General features: G+C 45.8%; 1 long non-coding RNA gene across 2 annotated transcripts; it reads right to left on the bottom strand.

The window, feature by feature from the left end:
- Window positions 1-4,058: 4,058 nt before the first annotated feature.
- LOC135825376 (uncharacterized) lies at window positions 4,059-25,591 on the bottom strand. 2 transcript variants are annotated; one of them, XR_010555069.1, is made up of 4 exons: window positions 25,422-25,591; window positions 25,171-25,312; window positions 16,695-16,834; window positions 4,059-4,123 (listed from the first exon to the last, which is right to left on the bottom strand). It is a non-coding gene; the product is annotated as an uncharacterized LOC135825376 (long non-coding RNA). The 2 variants fall into 2 exon arrangements; XR_010555068.1 differs by having other exon boundaries at window positions 25,171-25,307.
- Window positions 25,592-26,284: the final 693 nt, after the last annotated feature.

The raw sequence follows: 26,284 nt of genomic DNA, 5'->3' as shown, positions 1-26,284 counted from the left end.
TATGTTGTAGTCTTTTGGACGCTGAGTCGACTGGTTTTGGTCCGAAAAGGCTGCGATGCAGCGTTCCTCCTATATTCCCAATCGAACATGGTTGAACAAACGGTCACGTGCTCCTGGGTGCCCAAATCACCTGGTCACCACGTCAGCAGGCGACAACTTTCACACCAAGGTTCAACTCGAGTGACAGGACTGCACCCAAAAAAGGTCAAACAGGCTAGTAAGTTGTACCCTGCAGGCACGGTGACCAGGTGACTGGCATACGCAGGAGCACGTGACCACTTGTTCAACCATGTTCGATTGGGAATAAAGGAGGAACGGTGCATCGCAGCCTTTTCGGACCAAAAGCAATCGACTCAGTGTCCAAAAGACTACAACATATGGGCCAATCGCGGTCATCCGTGCTTTTATAAGAACGAAATGGCGCTTTTAGTGACATTTTGCATACAAATCCCCATCTAGTAGGGCGCAGTCACCCAGTTTCGGTGGAAGTGCGCGAGTTCGATTGGGATTCAAGTAGGAAGGGAGCGTCTCAGCTTCCTCGGACCACGACAATTCGACTCAGCACCCCGAAGACTACAACTGGTGAAATTTTGATTTTTGCCTTAACTTCCCCTTTAACTTCCGTCCTACTGAACCCAAGCCAAGGTATGGCCGTGCGAGACTCAAAAAAGGTTGAAGTGACCAGCACAACTACATGTACATGTAGTTGTATATGATTGTACAGTAATCATCATAATTATTTGTACATGTACAATCATGTTGTTGGTTTGACAGCATGAAACAAGGTGGAGGACACCATGGTCGCGTCAGGACATCACCAACCTCGTCTACAGAGAGCACCTTCTCACAACAGTGTCATGGTGGTGGCAGTAACTGTTGTCGGCTGAAGAGCTGAGAGAGCGACGCCATGGGCAGAAGTTGGAAGAAATAAAGAGTTAAGAAAAATAATGAAAGCGAGAGTAAGCGCGAATGCGTGTGCTAACAATAGACTTGCAAATGAAAATGAACAAACAAGAGAAAGAATAAAGGAAGGACAAAGTGATAACACATAACAGCAGTACATTTCTCCTAGAACATTAACGCCAAGCTATGGCCGCATAAAACATGACACGTTACTTGAACAATTTCAACCCAATTATACTAACTATAATTTCGAAAAGAATTCAGGTTAAAATAGCTACTATTTTATGACTATCAGGACGACATCAGAATCACAGAATACACGACTGATGTTAGGAGAAGTCTATAAAAGTCAAAAAAAAACTTTCCCAGCATATTGAGGGTCAGAACCGGGTTTATCACCCATACGGTTCAGATGGTCCCAACGGACTGGGGCTCTACCAACTGTGGATGGTCGTAGTAAGGTCACTGTTTCCGAACACAGTGTGCTCCAACTTGTTTCATGCTGTCAAACCAACCACATGTGTGAACTAAAACAAGGTTTATCCAATGTACAGTTACGTACATGTCCCTGTAGATGGCTGGAAAGGCAAATTGTTCAATCGATTTGCCTTGCAAATTGACTTTTTAGTTTCTTTCAATTGTAATATGAAAATACCGTTTCAAAATACCGTTTGTGTCTTTCCCTCAAACTAATGAAAATAAAGTACACATCGACAGAGCAAGAAAAGAGCTTCATTCTGATATGCATGTCATACTATACAAAACACAGTTTTACATACATTCAAATGGGACTTCGAGTATAAGGACACTTCGCCAATAAGGGCACTTTCCTGATGCTCGGCCGAGTGTCGTTATTCACACAAAGTTGAGTCAAGTGTACCACCAGATTTCGTGAGATATTTTTTTATGTACGTGCTCATATTATAATTATGCACATGTTTGCACGGTGACAACAGTACAGACTCCTGCTGGATGGATTCCAGTCGCGGCGCTCAAATTTGCGCCTTGACCCATTTCTCAGCTCAGTGTTCGCATGTATAGCGCTGCGCAACGCCCTGCGCCTAGTTGTGTAATGCGATTGGATTTCATTGAGCAGTATTGCACACCTTTCAACGCAGGAACCTCTTAAAAGGCGACCAGCCATCGGAACATTCCTAATAAAGAGAATTATCATTAGTTTATCCAAGGAGCAGGCAGGAAAGAGGTCATATGCGAAGCACCACTGGGTGACCGAATACATACAAGCAGGCAGTTGAGCGAAATTCAAATATCTATTCTCAAGATGGCCTGTGGCCAATATTAGAGACAATAGTGAGATTTACATGACCTGGAGGGTTTGGATGGCTTGTGTAGGAGAATTCATGCATAGCATTAGTCAAACTAGGCATACAGGTGAGCGTGGCTCGTGCATGAACAGATTGAGTCTAGCAGCAGGGATGAGATATTTGTCCTACACAGAACTGGTAATTAACTATAATTATATATTTATTTCTGCACCTCGTGGCATGTCAAGACAGCCAGTTGAAGTGAGTAGAGGGTGAGACCAACCACGGCAGGAGAGAAAAAATAAAATGAAGAGCACGAATACAAAGTGGGAAGGGATTAGCAACTTATAAAGCAATGGGATATCGCGTAACATTGAAGGGATGCCATTGAAATAATGGAGAGATTTGGACTAAGGGGACTCCAGGCAGCCGTCGGTTCGTCGCCATCGTCTTCGTCGTTGTTGTTTCAAATCTTTACTCTCACGATGGCATGCGGCCAAAAAGAGATAAAAATTATAATGAGATTAGTATGATGCGGAAATTTCATGGCTAGCAGTGATCAAATTAGATGTACGGGCGAGCCTGGCTCGTGCACGAGCAGATTGAATTGAGCAGCAGGGTTGATATATGTTGCTTAAACAAAGTTGGTGATTGAATCTTGCGTAACGTTGATGAGAGGCTATTGAAATAATGGAGAGATTTGTACAGAGGGGAACCCAGGCAGCGGTCGGTTCTTGCAGTTGGCAAATGCCAAGTGCGAGTGTGCCGAAAGCTATAACCTGTATAGACACGATTTGGGGTTACGAGTATTAGAATATGGGGCAGGGCGTAATTGTGGTGGATTGAGAGAGCAAACGCTATGTGTTTAACTTTAAAAGCAGGAAAAGAGAGTAGGCCAGTTGTTGGTTGGTTGATTGGTTGGTTGGTTGGAATTATTTAAAGTCGTACTTGTACAACAAACAGGCATATCTGCCTCCTTATATGAAGACGACTCCTAGCCCTGGCAGTAAAACATTTTAAAGAAAAGAGAAAGGAAAAAGAAGAAGATAAGATCAAGAATGTATAGACTGAGCATACAGCTAGCCGGAGACTGAGCATACAGCTAGCCGGAGACTGAGCATACAGCTAGCCGGAGACTGAGCATACAGCTAGCCGGAGACTGAGCATACAGCTAGCCTCGGCATGTATCAGAGCATCAGGATTACTACATACTAGTACATGTACTCATAATCAAGACAGGGGAGGGGGTTGCTGTCATGCTACAGTAAGACAATAGTCACAATTAATACGCGTGCAACACACCCTTGAAGTTGAACTGGAGAGGGGACGTGATGTTTCTCGCATCAGGTGGAAGACTGTTCCAAACGCGTGCAGCAGAAAGAGACACGGGATGAGTTCTGGATGGAAGCTGCAGCAGATGTTGTTGGGAGCCGCGCGTTTGGCCAGCCCTAGTCGGGGTGACGAAATGTTGATGTTGTTGTTGTTGTTGTTGTTGTTGTTGTTGTTGTTGTTGTTGTTGTTGTTGTTGTTTCAAATCTTTATTCTCACGATAGCCAGTGGCCAATAAGAGATAATAGTGTAAGAAAGGAGAAAGAGTGAGGAAGAATTGGGTGGGCAGGGCCTAGGGGTTAATGACTACTTAAGTGTACGGGCAGGGGTGGTCGCCACACGAGCATACAGAGTTGCGTACTTAAGTGTACGGGCAGGGGTGGTCGCTACACCAGCATACAGAGTTGTGCAACAGCAGGGATATGTCGGATTTGAAGGGAGTACGAGAAGGGATTTCGCGAAGCTGGGTGGGCAGGCAATTAAAGTAATGAAGGGCCTTGTACAGGGGATTGTTGTTGTTGTTGTTGTTGTTGTTGTTGTTGTTGTTGCTGTTTTTGTTGCTGTTGCTGTTTCTGACGTCTCTGCTTAATCCTACATTGCTCCGAGAAGAACATAGGAAAACTGTTCTATACGCAGGGAGGAGAGCATCAAAGGAGAAGAGACACAAATACAAAAGTTTTCGACACGTGTCTACAGTCAAGGAACAAAACATTCCGTAAACCATTTCATTTTGTTTTACAATTCCCTGCCAGGTTACAGCCTCATCTCTGTGCAGTAGCGATGACCCAAAGTTCCTTGATCCATGTCGATATTTAGTTCCTTGCTTCGTTTCTTTTCTAGACAGTTTCTTTTCCATATTCTTTATCACACACACACCCATGCTGCCCTCTGTGTACGTTCATTTTGCTTTGTCTTCTTTCATCATTTTCTACATTTCTATAAATACGTCTCCATTTTCGTAGGAGCCAGACCGTTGGTCTGGCGAGAAGGCATCGGTACCTGTTCATTGGACGAAGCAAAATGAAATACCATTGCTACTAACGCATTTGCTCTATTAGAAATTACAGAGTGAGCTTGAGCTTTTTTGCATTCAAATTTCATTCAAAATGGCTGCCCATTGCACTTCCCTCCACATCACCTGATTTGCGGTAAGCAGATCAAGAATGGTCTGAAGTCTAAGGTCGTAGCAATGGCAATCATAGGGATGAGCCCGGCGCAGTACACAACATTTTCGGTTTCAAATATGGCATCTGGTGTGTCCTTTATTGTCGTTTCTTTTCCTGACTTCTTCAGTCAGTTTTGAGTCTCACGAGAGTCCCTGCCCTCCCACCCTTCATTTCTGAGTATTTTATTATTGCTTTTTTAAATAATTTTTACTGTGATGTGCTTGCCATGCCTACATGATGCCAAATCGCCATTGGGCCATTGGGGATATTCATCTGATTTTTTCCCTCTCTACTGCGTCCGTCCGCGCGAGGGTTTTTTCCCGGCTGGCTCGTGCCTGGAAAATTAATCTGACGGTCCCAAGTAGTTCTGCATCATGGCCTATTTCAGCTATCCGCTTGAACACCTATTCCAACTGAGATACTCTCTGAGTCCTTGCTTCCATGCTTCGCACGTTGTCCGGTTCACATCTGGCTGAGGCCAACTACCCTTCACTTTGTGTGTTGTGGCCATTGCTGTCTATGTCTCTGTGTGTGCCAGTATTATGTGGAGCGAGAAACAAGACACGAGTGGTGAACCCACAACGAGCACAACTGTAAAGTATGCACTGGTGGCAGGTGCCAAGGGCAAGGATGAGCGCACGCCACCATTCACGGCACGTTCCAGGTTCATGAAGTTTGCCTGCATCATGAGCAGCAGCCAGAAATCCGCCATGGCGGACCAATTTCCTACTGACGGAGCAATCTCCGCCACCAGGATTGGGAACAACCATCTCAGCGTCCACGTTGGCGGAATGGAATGTGCTTCTTGGAGAAGTCGACAAAGCCCTGCTCTGTGAGAAACTCTCAGAAAAGCTGCTAAAAGGTTCTTGTTTTTGCTGACGACAACAAGAAGCAAGGGGGTGACCGTCACATGGTTGGCGTTCACACACGGTGTGAAACGAGCAACTGTACCGTAGGGTACGTGCTGGCAAATACCCTTGTGCAGTCCGGTGGTGGAGCAAACTAGGCATCTGTGGACTATCTGGTATTGTAGAACATAACATGGTGTGGCGGAAGTCTGCGGAGTCGTGGGAGATAACTCCTCTACCCGGTCAGGCAGCAGGAAAGGCCATGCAGCCGAGCTTGGTGTGCTTTTCAAAAGTAACACCACATTCGTTTTATCAGCTGCTATCCCCGCATCCTGACCTTAGCCCTATGTAATGCTATGGCCTATGGATTTGGTCAGCGTGGCAGCATGATTAACTTCAACCGGTTTCAGCTGCAATACCAGGTTAGGTACATGTCCCACTAAGGCTATTCCCGCAATCTAATGGTTGGCTGCTTTTTGGAAGCCGCTTCCACCATGATGACACACAATGTTACTACTACCTCAATTGCATGTCACGTAGTACCTCACTCCCCAGGCCAGACATTGCTCAATGTAAATAGTAGCTGCGTAGAATTGTCTGTGCTCATTCCTACCAAGTAGTTATTTTGAAAAGGTGAAGAACTTTCTTCGAAGTAGTTCTTTGTGAAGAGACTTCCGCAGTTGGACATCTGCGCGTTTACCCTAGCATTAACTCTATTTGAGTGTCACGAAGAATGTTGTGGAGAATATTGCAAGGCAAATCAAAGAGTATGCTGCCACTGTCAGAAGAAGAAGGCATGAGGCATGGTATGACCCACGATCCAGGCTCATGGAGATCCGCAGCAATCCAGAAGAGGGAAGCGGCACAAAGTTTCCCAGCAACTACGGCAAGCAGTAGTCCATGTTGTTGATTGTTCCTGCTGTAATGTTTCTCACACATTTCTTGTGCAACATATCGCACTTTAACACACTGTCCGTCTTGTTTTCACAGTTTTTGCACCTTCTCTCTTTATAAACGAGGTATTTTTTGTCTAGTATCAACCGTGTGATGTAAATACAATTGATGAATTTTTACAGGAAAATGTTTTAAAAGGAACTAATCTAGAAACTTTGCCTTGATGTGTGTTTAGAATGAGTGCGCAGTTTATCCTTCTTTTGCTGTAATCAAACTATTGTCTCCACGTACACGTACATGTAGGTTATTAAACAAATCTTTGAAAGGAAAGGAACACAGCCCAAAGGTTCCTCTCCTTTCTCTGTATATTATTCGCTCAACATGTGAGTTTTTTCTTGGCTTCTTCTTTGCCTCTTCTTTGCTTCTTTTATGATTATTACTTGACTGGAGTATGCAACACGCATAGTCAAAGGGGAATAGAAGCCATTTTTCCCTTTTCTCTTCAACTCATCAGTTTGACTGAAATTTCTGAATTAAGTACAGTAAAACCTTTTACTAACGACCACCCCTTGGGGCCAGAGAAAGCAGTCTTTATTGGCAGGTGGTCCTTAGTTAGAGGTTTGCACTGCATAAACATAATAATTATGAATGTGATATCGTCCGTGTCTGGCGAAGCGGTCTGTAGTACCAGGCTGGTCGCTAGTAGGACCAAAACTATTACAGTACAACCTGTCAAGGCGACCACTTTGATAAGGTGACCACCTGCCTCAGAAGACCACTGTAACCAGGACCAAGGGATGCTATTTGCAGTCAAATGACCCTCGATAAGGAGACCACCTGGCAACAGAGACCACATTTTGCAGGTCCTTTGAGCAGTCGTCTTAGACAGGTTTCACTGTACACCGATTACTCGTATATCACTCGTTATGGATGAAATCGATAGTCGTTATGATCGATGACGATTATGACTGTACAGTGCGAGAGCGGTCATGACGGCAGTACATGCAGACCATGCATGGCATCATGCACGCGGGTCATACGCACAATTGTACAAGTACATGAACGTCAAAGTACACGTGCATGAAGCTGTATAGTTACTACCTTTTCAAAGAAAAAGAGGAAAGGACCAATAAGTGACGAGTTATGACTAACAGTCCACCAAGTTAACGAGATCATTTTATACAGTCAGATAGTGGGACAACACGGCACGAAACAGACAGGGATATTGAGTGGTGAAGGAGCCAGGTGTGAGATCGTTGAATGTCAACATCCCTGTCAGTTTTGCGCCTTGTTGTCGCACTATCTGACTGTATATTATCAGTTTTAATTTCTCATTACTTTGGTGGACTGTTAGTCAAAACTCGTAACTTTCCTTTTCGGTATGTCAGCGCCTTTAAAGCCATTGTCTTATATTCGAAACACCGCCGCGTTTCTCGCTATTTTAGATGCAAAAGGACTCACCCACTATGCCTTGCCATAAAAGTCAAAGACCACACAGAAATTTCAATCTAAACCCACTCGTTCACCCTTCCTGTTTCCTTCATTTTTACAAAACATACTTCAAATGGCATTTCATTTATGAAGCCCATGGCTTATAACTGAGACTGGTTTTTTAATCGAATATACCTCCTTGGCATTAAAGGTGCGGATACACGGCGAGTGCTACTATTGAATCTTTCCTCAGATACACCGGACAGGCACTTCACTTCTCCTTTGACCTGAAATATGAAGTTTATCCCATGCCCATTTCAATGAATATTTCCTCATTATCATTTTCACTACTAGTAGTCCACTTTCTTTTCCTTTAGTTATTGCATAATTATTGTTTCACGCATTAACAACGTTTAAACAAACTATCCACATGTCCGTTAAACTTGTTCTCCTTATTGCGATTCTAAGATTCTTATCTCCTGACTGATTGTGCAAATTCTTCGCCGTATCCGAAGATGTTCACGTACGCCAGGTTGCGCTGGCAGACTGGGGAATGGCCTGGCACAAAAAGCTTGAACGTACAACGTCTCAATTCCTCCCGATTTCTTACCATCGCAACACAGTCGTCGTCCCACCGGTTGTAGTCCAGAGCACAGTTGTCCCGGACGTCGATCAGCTGAAGCTGCTGGATGTGCTGTTTGACCAACACCTGTCCTTCACAGCTCATACAAGTCAATTGGTTATTAAAGGCACATAGCGTCTCGGCGTCCTGCAGAAAGCCTCACGAGTGCTGGACTTTCTGTACAAGCTCCACTTTTCACCTGTCCCAAACATACTCGTCGCCCTTCTCACACCCTGAGCTACCAACACATCACACCATAGTTAACGCACACAACTACAGAGAAACCTGTCTAAGACGACCGCTCTAGGGACCTCCAAAATGTGGTCTCTGTTACCAGGTGGTCTCCTTATCCAGGGTCAGTTGACTGGAAATAGCATCCCTTAGTCCTGGTTCCAGTGGTCTTCTAGGACAGGTGGTCACCTTATCCGAGTGGTCGCCTTGACAGGTTTTACTACATCCCCGACACCACTTTCAGCTCACCTCTACTCTTCCGCTCAGAGCTCGGAATGATGTCCTTCGGTCCGTCCCTGACGCTGTTGTAGAGGGTTTTTTTAATAATTTTTTATGAAAGTACACAAGTGCCTACATAGATCATAGAATGGAAGATAAAAACAACAACATCAAGAGAACATAGACTACAAAGGGCGTGTACGTGCTAATGAGCTGTGCCGGTGAGGTGAAGTGCGCTCCCCCGACCAATGGTCTCCGGATCAAGGCGCACATCACGCCAGGTCAGGTCTGGAACCAGGTCCCGAAATACGTTCTGCTGAACCCACCAACAAGAAAAGGACTGCAGACGTTCAAAGACAAGGTCAACGTCCACCTGTGCCTTACCCGCTGGGAGTGGGCAACGGACGGGCTATGAAGAACTAAAGAAAAAAATCGTGCCCGGCAATGGCAATTTTGCCGAGACGTTGTGCGTAAAGGAATTGGTTCGGTTTGCAGTGCTTTGGGAATGGTTGTGTCCACCCAACTACTCCCTAAAGAAGAAGAAAAGATGAAAAAAGCTCGAACTCTGTTCCCTCCTTCATTCACATCGTGTAAACTCTCTGATATTAGACAACCTTAGCAAACAACGGTAACACTATATTTTTACGGTACTCGTACCTAGATCACCCAAATAGCGTTGAAGCTGCAGCATAAAAACGTTATGGGGGCTGATTTATCGTTGTGACCAACGGTACGTTTTTTGCCCAAATATTGCATAGTCCGTACGAATGTCACCTTGTATCGCGTATCCGGTGACATAAATGGTTGTACCGCGCGAAGTAAAAGCTATTCTCGTGGCAACAGCGTACTAAAAATAGCGTGCATCTTGCTAAAGGTCGAGCCCAAATCACGGTATTTCCCCCCTTACGATAATACCGTTACAACATAACGTTGTTTGCTAAGGGTGTCTAATATGCATACTTTCCCCGTAGTCCCCAGTAATCTACCCCTCCCCCCCCCCTCCCCCTCTGCATATTTAAAGTACTTTGTTGTTTCTGTGGACCGCTTGGGTTGCAATGAAGCCAAGACCCTATAGCCGGTAAAGCTGCCCCTGCACAACAACAACGATTCCTGGTGATTCACACTGTTCCAATAGTTCAAATCGACATACACACGATGCATGGTTATTGGTATCCCACATAGCAGGCAGGCACATCAGGTAGCGTATGTGGGCAGGCTTGCTTTTTCCGCCATATTGCTAGTCGTGTATCAACCACCATACTGTAAAACCGGAAAGTCTAACAAATCGCAAAGTCTAACGCTTTAAATAATCGACGTGGAGACAACAATTTTATAATAGCAATAAAAAGAACAAATTCTGCAGTCATCGCCACACTACAACGAAGTCATGTAAGTTTACCAGAATTAATTTTCTTGTCACATTCATCAGTGGAAAGTCGTGACTGAAGAGTAACCATGCTGAACAATGATTAAATATACATTCAATGATGTGTTACGAGAACAAAATACAGTGCCAAAATAGAAAGAGGGAAGGTGAGACAATAGCAGTGAAGTGAGAGCTAAGTGCAACGGTGGGTGAAAAACTAATAATTATAACGCTAAAACTGTGTAGTGAGACAAACAATCATGCTGTGCACCTACGAAAACAATTTTAACGCAACTACATGTTTCTTCTGCTTACAAAGATCAGGCTTATGCAAACGAATACAAACAGCCTCAAGTACTTTCAACTGACTAGCATACCGTGCACGACAAAGAACAGAAAAACTAAAATCATCATACACCTGCAGACACTTAGGGTGAGACAACAAGTGAAGAAAAACGGCAGACTTCTTACGATCACAATCACCATCTGATTCCTCGTCTCCAACAACCGCAATCTCGTCCTCCGTTTCATCTCCCAACTCGTCCTCAGTGTCGTCCTCCGTGTCATTCTCCTCATCAACACTGATCGGTCCCAGGCTCGTTTGACGTTGTTTAACCTCTGTTCGTTGACTCCTCCTTTGATCTTGATGGCAACTTGTTACCATTGTTGTTGTTGTTGTTGTTGCTGCTGCTGTTGTTAAATCTTGTGTTCCCAGTGTCCTCGCCGGTGCTTGATCTCCAGTACTGTAATAATTCATTGAATAATTAGCCGTTGATCGTCTAGGTCTTTGAATGTTGATTGTGTTACTTTCTTTGTTGAATTCCGTTCCCTTCAGCCTTCTTTCTCGTTGTTCACAATCAGTGCTTGCCTCATCCATATATGCACGTGCCACCGACACCACAGACTCAGCCCCAGCACCGCCGATGATAGATGTAGGTGGCGGTTCTGGGGGAGGCAACGGCAAAGACGGCGATGAGGGCATTACCTCATCACAGCGTCCACTTTGGTCTTGAGCTGAATGTTGTTGTGGTGTGTTATCTTGTGTTGTTATGGTGCATTGTGTTGTGGTGACAATATGCCCATTACCCGACTCCAAGGCTCTCGATACGGGTAATGGAGGCACTATTGCCGATGACGGAAATTGTGCTAACGATGGCTGTGGCCGAGGGTTCTTCAGTGGCCTGCCGCGTTCGCGTCATGAGCGAAAGGCTGGATAAAAAGGAAAAACGCGTTCGCGTCATGAGCGAAAGGCTGGATAAAAAGGAAAAACGTTTTGGCCCGGACAAATGTCCCACGTATCTTTCTCTCCCCTGGAAAGGTAACCTCTCATTATCCATGAGTCGCTTGGTACGGAAAATTGTACAGCAAACTTACTACGCGGTACATTTTGTACCCGTTTTCACAACTGTACGTGCGTTCACGGTGAGGAAGGATGTCCTACCAACCCAACTTGCATCTAAATTGGTATACCAATTTGAGTGCCGACAATGCGGTAGTCGGTACGTTGGTAGGACTCTTCAACATCTGAACGCACGTATCAAGCAGCACGTCCCACTGCATATGCTGACTGGCTCGGCACGGGCACTGCGACCAAAACGCGGCAGGCCACTGAAGAACCCTCGGCCACAGCCATCGTTAGCACAATTTCCGTCATCGGCAATAGTGCCTCCATTACCCGTATCGAGAGCCTTGGAGTCGGGTAATGGGCATATTGTCACCACAACACAATGCACCATAACAACACAAGATAACACACCACAACAACATTCAGCTCAAGACCAAAGTGGACGCTGTGATGAGGTAATGCCCTCATCGCCGTCTTTGCCGTTGCCTCCCCCAGAACCGCCACCTACATCTATCATCGGCGGTGCTGGGGCTGAGTCTGTGGTGTCGGTGGCACGTGCATATATGGATGAGGCAAGCACTGATTGTGAACAACGAGAAAGAAGGCTGAAGGGAACGGAATTCAACAAAGAAAGTAACACAATCAACATTCAAAGACCTAGACGATCAACGGCTAATTATTCAATGAATTATTACAGTACTGGAGATCAAGCACCGGCGAGGACACTGGGAACACAAGATTTAACAACAGCAGCAGCAACAACAACAACAACAACAATGGTAACAAGTTGCCATCAAGATCAAAGGAGGAGTCAACGAACAGAGGTTAAACAACGTCAAACGAGCCTGGGACCGATCAGTGTTGATGAGGAGAATGACACGGAGGACGACACTGAGGACGAGTTGGGAGATGAAACGGAGGACGAGATTGCGGTTGTTGGAGACGAGGAATCAGATGGTGATTGTGATCGTAAGAAGTCTGCCGTTTTTCTTCACTTGTTGTCTCACCCTAAGTGTCTGCAGGTGTATGATGATTTTAGTTTTTCTGTTCTTTGTCGTGCACGGTATGCTAGTCAGTTGAAAGTACTTGAGGCTGTTTGTATTCGTTTGCATAAGCCTGATCTTTGTAAGCAGAAGAAACATGTAGTTGCGTTAAAATTGTTTTCGTAGGTGCACAGCATGATTGTTTGTCTCACTACACAGTTTTAGCGTTATAATTATTAGTTTTTCACCCACCGTTGCACTTAGCTCTCACTTCACTGCTATTGTCTCACCTTCCCTCTTTCTATTTTGGCACTGTATTTTGTTCTCGTAACACATCATTGAATGTATATTTAATCATTGTTCAGCATGGTTACTCTTCAGTCACGACTTTCCACTGATGAATGTGACAAGAAAATTAATTCTGGTAAACTTACATGACTTCGTTGTAGTGTGGCGATGACTGCAGAATTTGTTCTTTCTAACGCTTTAACCACTTTTTGATGAACTCTTTACCAATGCTGTAAAGAAGGTCTCGCAGAAGGTGGGCGCTCTCTAGAGAGCCCGCCGTTGCCTTCCAAGAAAGTCCAGAGAACAGTATGTGAAATCCGTTGTGATGCCAGACTTGCTCTAAGGGTCCGTGGCGTTCTCAGGTTGCCTCCGACAAGACCAGCGCTTCACCGCCCAAAAATAGCGGCAACCGCTTCATCTGTTGCTCTGCATTCGTCCAACCCGATATATCAACCAGTACCTCAGACTTCGACCAGAACATGTCGAAGTCGTCCACTCGACGACGATACGGCTTCACGACGCCATCCAACTTCAGTGACAACATATCACTGATGACAGAAGACACACTGTCACCACTAGCACTACTAACGCTGGTATGATCAGAACCACCACTGACTTCACTGTGCCTGGATACGATGTATGTATCCTCAGGACTCACAGGAGTCAACAAATATTCACTGTCACGATCACGATGTCCAGCCGCCTGCGGAGTTGTCCGTGTGCTACCCCTTCCTCGAGCGTTCCTAAGTCTAGGAGGCATCCACTACCAGGTTACAACAGCAAGCTTCGTCAGCACTCTACCAGTACTCAGCGAACAACACACTACATGTGAACGATTGTTCCTGACACAATTAACCACGCTCGTATTCTCCGGTCCAAACCAGCGGGTTTCGCCAGCACCTTGTTACGGAATCACAGCCATTCCTATCCCCGGGACGCAGGACACAAAGGACAAGCCTAGTTTGTGTTACATTATATACTTTGACGTTGCGGAAATGAAGACTACACTGAAAGGAACGAAGAAGAAGACTGACAAAAGGACTCCCGACTACAAAATCGCGCATGCTCATATCACACCTGCACGCGACTAGACGAGACAGTTTGGGGAATACCATCACACAGGAAAACAACACATCATTTCACAACACGCCTCCAGCACAACCGTGCGGCACGCGCTGTAATCAATATGCCCCCTCGCACAACTGAGCGCCCAACCTCTACTTGCTCGTCTGCAGCTGTATGGCATCGAAGAGCTCCACAAGGAAAAGGCCCTTGTTATGATCTGGCGTGGCTCGGATGGTCGGGCAAGCAATTCACTGGAAAGTCCTTCTGGAGCGTTCCAGCACTCTGCGCAATGTGCGCGCAACGCAGCTTGGGCCTTCAGGGGCCCAGATCTTCCTCCAAAGCCGGCCATAACCGTCCACCCGCGAGCGGGTCCATTTTATGTAACACCCTGCCATCCGACGTGCGTGGCACTACCCAGTACCACCAGTTCAAACAGGCTTGCCTCCCGTTCTGTCTTGCTAGCAGTAGCACCCAGTACTGAGCACAACGTGCACCCTTGAACGTTGGCGGTACTCCACACTACCAGCTGTTGCCGAGCGTTCTTTAACTCGGATGGTGGACGTTGTTGGACAGTTAGTCATAACTCGTAACATTTTGTCCTTCTTTTCACGAGCGTTCTTTGCTTTGTATTACACCCTGGTATCATGTTAGGCTATTGTCTACAATAATTTATTGTTTCCATTCGCCTCCAACGGAGTGCTACACTGCGGCTAGGTCAGGAAATAATAACAACAAGTAATAAGTAATAATAACACAGATACGCGTACAATATGCACAGCCGTGCTATACATGCTCCCTCTGCTGTTCTCTAGCTCTGTCCATTATGTATGTCAATATCCGGCAGTTGTGGCGACTCCTTCAGATTATCTGCCGCCATTCATCGCGATCCGCAGCAAACTGTCTTAGGTCGTCCAGATGGCTTCGGCTCGAAAGGCAGGTAAGACACTAGAAACCAGGGTAGTGTGGACCGAATGAGAAACTACAGGACAAGATTGTCACTGCGCCATGTCGTGTCAGACAGAGTTCAGTTATACGTGGCCAGGAGAACAACAGACGAAGAACTACATTCCAATGAAGTGTGCGAAAACCAAAGGAAAGTGTGTACGAGCGCATCAGGAAGCAGGAGCTCTAGGCGCATGAATCTCAGGTGCACGAGTTGCACCATAATTATACGGAAGTATGCCAAACACATCAGCATCTGCTGGCATGTTACCGTTCATCCTTTTAGTCTGCAACTCCACTGCATCATTTCCCTTCCAATTGTGAACACAAGAGAGATTGGAAGCTGTGTCGCAAGTCTGTCAACAGCTCTATCCAAAAACATTCATTCATCTGTGGTAGACTTTATTTGAGGGGTTCTCCAAAAGTAATTGGATACTTATCAAGGTAACAGGAGGAGAGCCTTATAGGTGGTGGGATGGAGGTGTTCACACTGGACCGGCGGAAGGCGCTTTTGATTGATCCGGTCACACCCAAAACCTGTCTTTCTCGGAGTGTGAAAATTATGGTGGCTATACCTGACCTGGGTTTTTCGGGTTTTAGCGGCCGTCGTGAGTTCCCTTCGGGAACGGACACGATAATTTACTTTTTTTATATTTTATACCTGACCTAACCAGCAGTATTAAAACATGAGTTGATGGTCAAAACGTTAGTCCGGCCATGGCCTGACCACCCGGACCGGTTCCACCGGGCATGTCACAGGAAGGCCGCTGATGGCAAGGGAAAGTCCCGACTTCTCCGGTCTAAGTAAACAGTCCGGAAATGGTGATGTCATAATCATAGTCTGGACGCCACTTGCGCATTCCAGTCGTGATTCAGCTAAGCGTCAGGTCGTTGAATGTCAGTATCACCTTGCTCAATGATGTGCTAACTGTTTTAGGTTCTTTTCATTAGGCCTAATTGTCGCGCCTCAGACCCGTGCATCATGCTTCCTCCCTTCGGTAACAAGGGCGATATTCATCATGCCTCGGATGGAGAGCCGAGGAAGAATGTAAGGGAAGAAAAAGGACCAAGGAACTAAATTCTACGCTATACTGTTCACAGGGCGCCATCGCCTGTGTGCTGCGACTTTAAATTTAATTCAACAACGACACCACCAACACCAGTTACTCGACAATCAGCTAACAATATAACTATTATCGCAAGAGCTGATTGTACAATAACTGGTGGTGTTATTGGACAGTATAGCGTAACTTGTACTTTTAGTTGTAGTTCCTTGGTCCCTTTTTATTTTCCTTTAGATTTTGACCATCTTCATTCAGCAATAAGTATTTACTGTCACTTACGAGAGTTTTTTAAATACTCGAAACCACTTTTCGAAGAAACTGAGCACTGGTGTGTCGCTTTACTGATGGTGTTCTGAGGCAACGTATTGAGATCGGCTGGAGGGTGAAGTTGTGGGGAACTGCATGAAAGCCAAAGCACTACAGGTTTGTACTGCGAAATTACTGGAATTAGTGCCACAGAAAACCTAAAACGATTTGAAGTTTACAGATGCTCCCTAGCTGGGTGAAACATATACTAAAAAAAAGAAAGTAAATTATCGTATCCGTTCCCGAAGGGAACTCACGACGGCCGCTAACACCCGATAAACACACCTGAAAAATATACTAGACTTGGAGTCGAGTTGCTGGTGTGATGAGGTCGGCCACAGAGCACATGTGGTGTAGGTGGAATTGCTTCATTGATAAACAGACTGATATCTGCTGCTTACCCTCTGAGAACAAAGAACAAACTAACCTGCTCAAAACCATCGACCGTTGACGCATACTTGTCATCATCAACACCTACGTACAAAGGTGTCTCATTCAGAGAGATCCTTGGGGAGTCCTCGCCATTTCGAGTTTGAGTGGCTGAACACTGCATAGTTTGCTGTCGCTCTATCGTAAAGGCATCATACATGGACAAGCATGAAAGCACAATTCCGAAATATGACATGCGCACCAGTTCAGAGTGAGACATTGAGCAAATCAAGGCAGGTATGTATTAGAACACTCTTGCACATGTGCACACACTGGCACACACATGCACGCGTTCACGCACGGTAAAGTTTCATTTTTCTTTTCGTTACAAAAATAAATTCATATTGCATTTTAGGGAAAGAACTACAAATCTCAAGCTATTCTTCACCATCATCAGCAATATGGACTGCAAAATTCATGAACCAGTTTTGTGTGTGTGTTTTAGTTCCTCTTGCCTCACTTCTCACCTTCTCTTTCTCTCTTTCCCTTTTTCTTATCACCCCTTGTGCATAAATTCTTCGCTAAATTTATCACCTAGTTGTCATGGTTACCAATCTTGTGATGCTACTAATCCCTATGTTTCATTGGTTCTGGTTGCTTGTATTTCATATGAAGAGAATGTCCGAAAACTGATGTCAACTAACACCACCAGTTACTGAACAATCGGCTCATGCGATAACATTGCACGACAAGGTTTTGTTTTTTGTTTTCCGTTGCCTACATGATCTTGCAAGTCCTCTTTTCTGCACCTACTTTCAGTTGATGGCTAACACAGGCCAAGCATCCCGGGATGATCGCCGAATTACTCCAGGACAGGAGCAGCGGCTACTGCAAGTGCCTTTCCTTCCTGGACCTTCCGGTCGTCAGTCATTGACATTTGTGGGAAGCACTCTTTGGAATGCCCTTCCCAGCGATATTCGCCTCCACAGTGCGGCGGTTGCCTTTAAACTGGCTCTGAACAGAATTAATTGTAATTTGTAACCACCTTGCTCGGCATCCCTACACATTACTGCATGTTTTCTCGGTGTTTTCTTCACTGCATGCTTACACATACACACACCCATTTGAATTATATACAAACTTTGTGCTTTGGAATTATCATGTTATGATTCTTTTTAATATTTCCTTCTCTCATAATATTATATTCGTTCTTAGCAGAAACCGGAGGTTTTTTTCTCTGGTGAGAAGGCAGAATCGCCTGTGCTCTAAACGAATTCAAATAAAAGAAACAAACAAAAACACTGACCGACGGTACTGACGTTCTACAACTAACTGGCTAACAGCTCTAGCACATCTTGGATGCGCACTCCAGCAGGACGTTAGTACCGTTGGTCAATGTCATGCTATCGCACGAGTTGATTGTTTAGTAACTGGTGGTGTTAGTGGACATTATAACGTAACTTGTCTCCAAGAAAGTTATTTTGCTTTTTCGTTAGTTTTTGTTCCAGGCCAGTGATAATATAATTATTATGATGTTCTGTAATTGCCCGTATAAGATGCTTTTTCACAGATGTACATGATTGTTGATGATATAAGTAAGGTCACTGTTTCCGAACACAGTGTCCTCCACCTTGTTTCATTCTGTCAATCTAACAATGATTGTACATGTAAGTGATGTAACACACCCACACACCCACCCACCTCCACATGCCCATTCAAGCGCACACACGCAGAGCACACTGCCTAGTATGCACTGTAACGGATCACCTAGTCCCCGTGAGGCTACAAACGGGGGGGGGGGGGCAAAACCTAGTAAGCGAACCAACCTGACTTGAGAATCTTGCCTTTATCATTGTAATTGTATTTTGTTAAGGAATGGGTTTGCTCCCACACTGAAATCATCGCCGAAGTCGCAACCTCTATTTCGTACTACTTGTATTAATTTTTATTACAAGAATATTTTTAAAAGGATTTCCCTAAGGCATTGTTGCACGACAGGGAATAAGGGGATGCAGGTGTCACTGAATTCAGTGAAGCCAGCTGGTGTCTTCTTGTGTCCTGCGCCAGACTATAACAGGATGAAACTGGGAAGTTTCTTTGCGCAAAGGGCCACGCAGACTAGAATGGTCCTTGGAAGGGTTGGTACCATAGAGCAGAATTCACAGTTCGCGTGAGACTCGGGTCGAGAGCGAGTTTTCCGCACCCGCAGGACAGCCACCACCCTCTTCTCGTGAAGCCCGCATTGGAGGAGGAGGCTTCACATCTGTTTGAAGGCACCGGTGTCCGCATTGTCACCGGCAGCACTAAATATCTGGGCTCATACATCGGAGAGCCTGATGATGTTGCCAGCCACGTGAGGGAGAGGGTTGATGATTGGTGCAAGGAGCTACGCACATTAGCAAAGTTTGCCAGCACAGAGCCTCACGCGGCTTATGCAGCTTTGACTCATGGCCTGCGGGGTTGTTGGGTCTACCTCTTTCGTACGGTTCCCATTCCGGAGGACGCAGTATCAGCGTTGGACAAGGTAATCGAAACTGAGTTCTTGCCGGCTGCAACTGGTCGAGATGCATTCACCACGGAGGATTTGGTGATGCTCAGGCTGCCGACTCGTTTCGGGGGAATGGCCATTCCACACTTTCACAGCATGAGCGGGACAGAGCGCGACGCTTCCAGAGCAATGACAGCAGCCCAGGTTAGTGAGATTCTGCAACAGAACAACACATCATGGACCAAGCAAGCACCGGAACGTGTTCGGCAAGATGCTATGACAGCCAAGAGGGATTTTGCCAGACAACGCGGCACAGCAAGTGAGGCTGAGTTCCGCCAGCTGCGGCAGTCGGCGTCGGCGGATATGTCGCGTCGTTTGGAGCATTTGTCCTCCCGAGGTGTCTCTAGCTGGCTCAACACACTGCCTATCAGAGAACACGGATATCATCTGTCGAAGGGAGATTTCAGGGATGCGGTGGCGTTGCGGTATGACTGGGCATTGGTTGATGTGCCTACTACCTGCTCTTGTGGCCAACCGTTTAGTCCGGCCCATGCCATGTGTTGCCCTACTGGCGGTTTCTCCACCATTCGGCACAATGAAGTTCGCGATATTCTTGCCGACTTACTTACTGAAGTTAGCTCGGATGTCGCTGTCGAGCCTCAGCTTGCTCCGGTTTCGGGAGAGGTGTTTCTGGCAGCCTCAACTATCACCGCCAACGATGCTCGCGCTGATATCCGGGCTCGAGGGCTGTGGACCAGGGCACAGAATGCTTTCCTGGATGTCCGGGTTTTTCATCCCGATGCTCCGTCCTATGCCACCAAACCTCTCGACAAACTGTTGGCGGAGCATGAGAGGAAGAAGAAGCTGCAGTATGCTGAGCGCATCATCAATGTGGACCGTGGGACATTTACTCCACTAGTTTTCACCACGGCCGGTTGTTGTGCGCCAGAGTGCTCCAGATTTGTTAAGCGCCTGTGTGGCCTCATTTCGAGCGGGGACACGAAGTTGTATGCCCAGACAATGACATATGTCCGGTGTCGACTGGCGTTTGCATTGTTGCGGTCGGCGATCATGTGCATCCGCGGTGCTCGATCGTCATATCACCGTCCTGTGAATGCATTGCGAGAGTTGGCAATCTCGGAGGGCCGGCTGTGAGGTTTTGGAGACGATGGTGGGCAGGACAGTGCCCTTGTATTTTCCTGGTTTTTGTTTTTTGTTTGTTTTTTGTTTGTTTTTGTTTTTGGTGTTTTTTTGTTTTTTGTTTTTTTGTTTCTCGTTTTTGCGTTTTTTCACACATACAATTGTTTTCATTTTTTGGTGTTGTGTTCTAATCATTCGCCATGCCACTGTCAATTGTATTCTGTTTGCCCGTAAAAGAGGCCTTTTTTGCCACCACCCTCTAAGGATCAAGCCGCAGATGCAGCACCTCATGCAGTGAGAAGGGAGTTGATCTGACCCACAACAAAGTGGTACCATAGAGAGTGCTACCAGAAATACACACACACAAGAAGGAAAGAAGCCAAACACGGAGCAGCTTCGAGAGTAGCCAGCATTGCATCATTTCCGGCCAGTGAACCTGACTCGAACCTGTCTCCCGATGAAAGCCCTGAACCATTAGCTAAAAGACATGTGACAAGAAGTGGTCAGAGCAAGGTTGAGAAAGACCAGTGCCCGTTTTGTTGCCAAAAGCAGAAAAGAAGGCCGAATTGTTCTACTGACAGATTAATTCTCTTCAGTGAATTCTCGGCTGGAGAACAGCCGTCGGAACTTACGAGGGTTAAAGCGGAACATGATGAACTGGCAAAGAAAGTCCTCTTGCACGTACAAAGCAGGACGAATTGCGTTGCTGCTGGCCTCACATATCACAGTGGTCGCTATGCTAACTTAACCCAGCCATCATCACTGAAGGCGAGAAAGGCCAGGCTTGACAAGGCAGCCCAAAAGACACCATAATCAGGACGCAGAAAGCTGGCTCATGGGTTTCCCCGAGAAGAAGTTGTTCCAACAAGAGGTAATTGTCGCTCTGAGGATGGCCAAACTAACACTAATGTACACAGACAAGCTGAAGGATTTCGGTATTGGACATCGCTGTTGAAGCGGCGGATTCTTTCTCACTTTGGAGCGAGAGTCAATTTTGTCAGATCCTCTAGAACGGAGTGTGAACCAGTTATTGCATCCAGCATGCACAGCAAAAGCCTGCTGCTCAATGTTTTCGATACTGCAGTACGCACTGCCCACAAGAAAAAAGGTTCTGCTGATGATGTGATTTGACATCAGAGATCTTTCATGAGCCGGACACTGACCACCTTAACGTGTTCGACGCAGCTTTCCAAATTCATAGCGGGATAAAGTCAACAAGTGCATGCCTGCTCTTCCCTTGCCTGCGTCTCTGATCTTACAGTTAGCTTCCAGCCAGTTTGTTTCTGATTCGCTATTCAATCCCCATTTATGTACGTGCTTCCATTTTCATTTTTCTCTTCATCCGTGGTTGTTTTCACCCTCTCCTGAATTCATTCGGCTGTCTCGATATGCTAAGAGGTGCAGAAATAAATAAAATAAAATACATTCATGCCGGAACTACTGCTGCATAGCCCCAAGTCTGAAGACTTGGCAAAACTTCACGCCTGCACCTGACTCTTGCGCTATGATACGCGTCGCCTATGACACCCCTCGGAATTTCCCACCTTGCTCCCCCTTATGTTCTGGCTGCCCGTTTTGGATCCATCAGTTGCCTGATGATCGTAGAGATACGTGAAACTCGGAGTTGTGACAAAGCTTCCAAACTCTCTCTTGTGTAAAATAAAATATAGATATCATCGATGGCCTTGATGTATGCGAGCAGCATGGCACACATTTGGAAAGCGTCTCCAAGTGCCCAACCATCTCCAGCAAATGATTGGTGTAGTACTAGTATCCCTACCTTGCTGGTAGACAATGTACAATCCTGCATGTACGTAAAGTCTATTTAGCCCTCACGTCATGTACATTGTACATTCGGTTGACATGTCTCATCACCCACACACTAACACGTTCACATCTACTGCGCTTACTTACGTACACTGCACACTAGCTCGTATTTTTGTCTTCCTAGTATCTTCCTCAACATCCGTTAGTAGGCGTTACTTCTCAGAACTCTTATCGCTGGCTATAAAACCTTTTCCGCGGAGGTTGAGCCGAAGAACCTATTTGTCCATCAGTTTTCTTGTGTGTGCCTCCTAGACCACTCGGTGACGCATTACAATTGGTGTCTTTCGGTCAAGATGTGGTATACGCAGCTACAAGTGGTCGACCAATGCCACCAAAGAATGCTGCCTTGTCCATGACAGTGCGGCGTGTGACAAGAACTTGAAGAAGTGTGAAGCTTGTAACGTTAGACCGACTGTCTCATGTTGGCGATGGCATATCAGACTCTAAGGTGTCGGAGTTGGAGACGGCATTAGCGCAGGAGGTACTCCAAAAGCCAATGGCAATGGATGTGTCCAGCAACATCACAGACGGGTATCCAATACACTTTACCTGGGACGACAAGGACTTGTGGGAGGAACTTCTCAGTGGAAAAGGTGTTTATAATGGATGAATGGGATTTTCGGTCTTTGACCGCTTTGGGCTGGGTCTGATCTCCTGACCTCCCACCGATTAGGAGCTGCATCTGCACCTTGATCCAAGAGGATGGTGGCGTTCCTTTGGATGCGGAAAACTCGGCCTTTGGCAGAGTTAGAACTGTGAAATTTTTTAATTTTATATAGCTCAGAATGCGCGCTTTGGACGAGCGATCACGGAGGGAATTCTCAGCCTGAGCTGGTTTTGCTCGCGGCTGCAATGTACGGGGTAGTGAACCCAGGACAGAAGCGGACCAGGCATCATGACTTTGCGCATCTATCGTTATGCTGCTTCATTACGCGACCTGTTTTATTATTATTATTATTATATCGTGTTTAGTGCGGCCAAGCTTGGCCGTTAATGTTCTCGGTGTAATGTACTGCTGTTATGTGTTATCACGTTGTCTTTCCTTCCTTTCTCCTTTGTTCATTTCTCGCTTTGATTGTTAAAATTCACACTTGTAAAGTTCACTGTTGTTGCTCTTAGTGTTGTTTCTCGAACTTAGATATTCTATAATAGTTCAATTTTTGTTTCAGTGTCCTTTAGTACAACGACGATTCCTAATGAGTGTTGTACGAAAACTTGTTTGAATCCATATTTTTCCCTACACCATTTCTTCTTATTTATTACTCTTATTATAGCACATGAAGCACTTGCGCCTTTTTTAAATAATATTTTTATTTTTTACTGATGCGGATTACACGCCGGAAAATACGGTATGCCTATCTCTACATGCGCTTCTCTTGGCTATCAATATGTTTGATGTAGATCCTCAGAAGACGAGTATAGTGGTGGTGTTCAGCACGTTTCAAGCTCACCTGGCGACAAGAACGATCGATTCAGTATGCGTTCTTTATAGACCCCAAATCTATCTGGTACCGGTATATAAAACTCTAGACATTCGTTACTTTCAACCTTCACTGATGAGACCTATACTAGCTATAGTATTAGCAAGAGTCCATAAACAAGAGTGTGCAACGCCACATAGATGTCTGTCACGACTCGTTTTCAACATTACGTCATTTCCATGTAGCTGGGCGCGCTGTGCAGGCCGCGACATTCGCTATGAAAATGTACATGAAAATGACGTAATGTTGAAAACGAGGCGTGACAAGACCCTATCGCGCGTTGCACGCTCTTAGTCTTAGTCTTGTTTATGGACTCTTGGTATTAGTAGTTGAAACAGCGCTGTATGTAGAAATCTAGCTTAAGACATTCCTTCTTGTACCTATTCTCAATAGCACGTTCAAGCAACTATCCTAATGACAATACGCCGCACTACACCGTTTTTCTTTTTCTTTTTAGAAAATTGGATGTTTCTCGCATACCTTCATTTGCTGTTGCTTTATGCCTTCTTTTTGATGGTTTCTGTTGCTCACTTGGATTGAAATAAAAACAATTCGCCCACACCGTCTTTCTCCGAATGTAATGAGCTTCAAACTTTGAACTTGTACTGATCCTTCAGCAAGATCTTCAAAATGTTTGGATTGTACGGGACTCGGTCAACATGCATGCATGTCTTTCACGTGCTCAAGTGTGCACGGATTCTGCTGAGCGGCTCGAGAGAATTATTGATGAGATAAATGTAATGGTGAACGGAATTTCAAAATCGGGCAAAGGTATTCGACCCAGTTCGACTATCCTGGCATGCATTGGCAATGTCCAGTAAACGGATTCGTATTCAATGGGGCCTCATGAGGTAGTGTGCCAAAGGGCGTTTACTATGAGCTTCAGTGCATCACCTTCTCCGAAAGCAGCCTTTGCTGAGACGTGGCGGATGGACTAATAACCAAGGACATCATTTTTTAACATAGAAACATTGCGAGACCTCAGCCTTTCCCCAATGACTTAACCTAGAGAAACTCAGAGAAACTAGGGTCAGATACAACACACTGATGCACCCCTCTCCTCTCAGGGAGGAATTTCGATGATTTTATACCCAGGAATATACATGCACCTAGATCATAGCAGACTCAGCGGAGGACGTTCAGGTTGGTTGTAACTCTAGTTTCATGCCGCTAGGCAATCATCAGACAACTGATACTCGGGTCTACCCAACAGTATGCTTATAAACACATAGGGCCACAAGCATAAACAGATTTAGCGCTGAATCTGGTGTGAGGTATGGGGAGAAAGCTGGCGCGGGCCAAGATTGCCTAGCGGCATGAAACTCAGAGTTACAACCAACCTGAACGTCCTCCGCTGAGTCTGCCATGTACTAAGCTCTGTCTCTGACATTGAGCACTCTCTGCAGCTCGGGGATCAACGGATTTATACTCTGATCATATTATTATTTAGAAGAAGAAAATCAGGCAGAAAACCCTTTTGCGACACGTCACACAGATCATTAATAATATTTCTCGTCTACACTCCGAAGGGAACCCACGATAATGAAGCAACAAAGAGCACCGCGGCAGAAAGAAACACCACACAGATGTTTACAAACCTGGTCTGAACGGCTCGCTCGTGCAGAAGATGTTTTTGCTACTGCTTCACGCCCTATGTTGCAGAGCTGGAGGCCTCAGCTGCACTACCATTCCTAACACGATGCTTCTACTGATTATGCTGCTTCCTCCGCAACTGCTGAACTTAAACAGAAAAATACACGTAAAAACAACAGATTATTACTATTGAATCCAATGCACCACACCACCACCACCACATTGCGCTCTTGGCCGATCCAAACTCTGCACTCACATCACCATCACCATAGCGAGGACAATGCCGGTATATAGATTCATATTGACAATGACCCTCCAGACAGCTGTTTCGCTCCTCCTGAGCTCATCAGTGGAGGCATAATGGTGTTGAATGAAAGAACAATAAGAATAGACTGATCTTTATAGGGCTAAATTGGCGCAATTGCGCTCATTCTGCATAGAAACGTGGCAGACCCTAAGTGACAAAAGTGATAATAAGGTCAGGTGATAACGACATCGCGCTCATGGCTGGGACAGGGACATGTAGCACGTGTGAAAGGGGGGGGGGGAGGCTAGCCAGAACTCTGTTGGTTCTAGGCCAGTATGCCGAAAACCATTAAGGCGAGTGACATTTCTTTGCCGTCGACTGGTCGAAAACCGTGTGGATGCCTGAAAAGAAACTGAGCGCTGTCCATAACCAATATGTACAATAGGTAATACTAAGGCAGCTGTATCCTGGCCACGAGTACGAGCATTTGTGTGCGGGCCAACTGAAAGCAGGAGAAACAGTGACTGAAGGAGGGGGCTAGCAATTGATGACAAGCAGCGATAGACCGAAACGTATAGTTTCAAATTCCCTCTTTGCTCAAACGAATAGAGATGACACCGTTGTAAAACTAATGCAGTTGGGAGGAAGATGAGTGGCTGGCTCATCGTCATCTTTGGTCTGCGTGAAGAAGGTTCCAGTCACGATTGACATACGGCTTTTTCGGGTCAGAGCTGCATAACTTGCGGGTAATTGTCGCCGACGCTGCGATGCGCTCTTCGTCTGCTAGGCTGGTGATGAGCAGTCCGGGCTCTGCTAACTGTTCGGTTCAGAGCTGTGGAAGAAGGTAAGATCACCACCGTTCCCGTAGCCAC

The sequence above is a fragment of the Sycon ciliatum genome, chromosome 9, assembly GCF_964019385.1.
Source record: "Sycon ciliatum chromosome 9, ocSycCili1.1, whole genome shotgun sequence".
Taxonomy (NCBI): domain Eukaryota; kingdom Metazoa; phylum Porifera; class Calcarea; order Leucosolenida; family Sycettidae; genus Sycon; species Sycon ciliatum.
This window is presented reverse-complemented; position numbering and strand designations above follow the sequence as displayed.